The sequence below is a fragment of the Charadrius vociferus genome, unplaced genomic scaffold, assembly GCF_000708025.1.
Source record: "Charadrius vociferus isolate BGI_N301 unplaced genomic scaffold, ASM70802v2 scaffold1, whole genome shotgun sequence".
Classification (NCBI taxonomy): Eukaryota; Metazoa; Chordata; class Aves; order Charadriiformes; family Charadriidae; genus Charadrius; species Charadrius vociferus.
This window is the reverse complement of record NW_009647680.1, coordinates 9,899,251-9,901,341: the sequence shown is the minus strand read 5'-3', so window position 1 is coordinate 9,901,341 and position 2,091 is coordinate 9,899,251.

Below are 2,091 nucleotides of genomic sequence, written 5' to 3'. Positions count from 1 at the left end.
TGTGTTTTTTTTTTTTTTGTGGGGGGGGGGTGGGGTTTGGTTTTGGCTATGTAAATGATTTGGTTGCAAACCTTTATGGTTACAGACCCAAATTCTCACCCTGATGGCAAAGAACAAAGATTTCCTACACGTGGAGCAAATGAGCACGACTGTGGGTTGTGTTTGTACAGGACCACAGGCGTAGAAGAGGGGTTTGGCAGCACCTTCACTTCATCAAAGAATCCTTCACAGGTCACAGCAACCAAAGATTTGGTCCTGAAGCTTTACTGAAGTGCAGGCTGAACCAACCCAAAATGAATCAGCCTTCTCTCTACTCCCAGCTTGTTTCTGGATTTACCCTCCCAGCTTAGGAATGCAGTTGAAATTCAGTTCAGTTTAATAAATATAAGCCTGATGGAGACGCACAATCTGCCCCACTGTGTCTTCCTCGCCTCCAGGTCAAGAAGATGACTTGGAGCACCTGCTCCTCATGGTGCGAGGGCTGGTGGCTCCGGTGAGGTGCATGAGAGCCCGCATCACCATGAGCCCCGTCCTCCCGCAGCTGGATGCTCACAGGACTCTCCTGCCCATTTAAAAAATGCTTTTTTGGATGCAAACCTCCATGAAACACCAGCGCTGTGGACTCAGATTGCAGTTTCTCACACCATCACACGCTTTGTGGGCTGGTACGGTACGGCTGAAAGTATTTTAAAAAAAGCAACTAAGCATCTTTGAAGTCCTACAGTGGGATTTATGTCAGCCAGGAACTGAATACAGGTCTCTGAAAGGTATCGCTTGATTTGTTTCAAGGAGAACAAAGGAGGTTTTAGAGAAGGACACACAGGTTACGGAGAGCAGCACACTACGGGCAGAGCTGAACTACAATCCCAGTGTTGCCGTGGCATTGATACTGCTCATCAGTTGATGACATTCATCCAGCGCTGAAGGGGCGCGTGGTGATTTCTACGCAAAATGGAAAGACAGAGCAAGGTGAAGGCTGGTCCAGCCACCTCCAGCTTAGAAGCAGACTCACACTTGCATACAACAGGCGATAACGCTCGGTCTGCTAAGAAAAGCAGAGACAGGCTGGGTAAACCGAAAATGTAACCAGCAAACGCAAGCCCTGAGTCCCTTCTTGCTGGTGTTCCTTAAGCAAGTCAAAAAAAGACAACTGATTTTTAAAAACTCACTTGCTTCGGCGCTTTAGGACTTGGCTTTTCATTAGAAAATGGTAGAAAAGGACAGAAAAAAAAAAAGTTAATCAGCCTTCCTTTTTGTTTAATAACAGCCCTCAAACCACTCCAAGGGATTGCAACTGCTGAGATAACTGTCCCGATTTCAGAGAGGACGGGTGTGGGTGGCACCTCCCAGCACGGAGGGGACGTTTGTATTGGCAGCTGAGGCAGAAAGCCTCCACACAACCTAGGGAAAAGGGGGGGAAAAAAAAAAAAGAAAGAAAGAAAGAAAAAAAAAAACAACCAACCCACCCAGCAAATAAACAAAAGCATTCCTAATAAACTGGAAATGTCATACTACATCAGGAATCACAAGACCGAGCCCAGAAAGGTCCAAGTGGCAAGAACACGCTGTTAAAAACAGATGGGAAAAACAAGCCGGGAAAGGTTGAGACTGTGTTTCTGAACTTCTGTTCCTGACATGGTTTTAGAGCTGGTGCTGGTGTGGCTGGGGAGAAATACCAGCCACCAGCGTCGCCCCAGTAATCCCTGTGCAAACCTTAAAGCGAGAGGATGGAGGAAAGAGTTCCACAAGAAAATCCCTTATCAACCCCATTGGAAATGTAGATTTTTCCAGTTTCCCAAGCCCAGGCTCGCCATGTGGTGAGTCAGGTTAAGAACGGTGCTTTTTTGTGCCTTGGCCTTGGTTTTGTGGAGTCCTGCTTGGAACGGGGGCAGGTTGCTCCTCGTGGCATGGCTGTGTGTCGAGGTAGAGGTTCATGGAAGGTTTCTGGGATGCTCTGCAGGATGGGGATGGCCCCCGTTCAGCCTTTCTGTGCTCGTTCCTGCTCATCTGAAGTTGCACTTGCAGAGGTGGCTCTCTCCAGTGCCATAAAACCAGGTCCTCAGCAAACAAAACACCAGTCATATGCTGGGA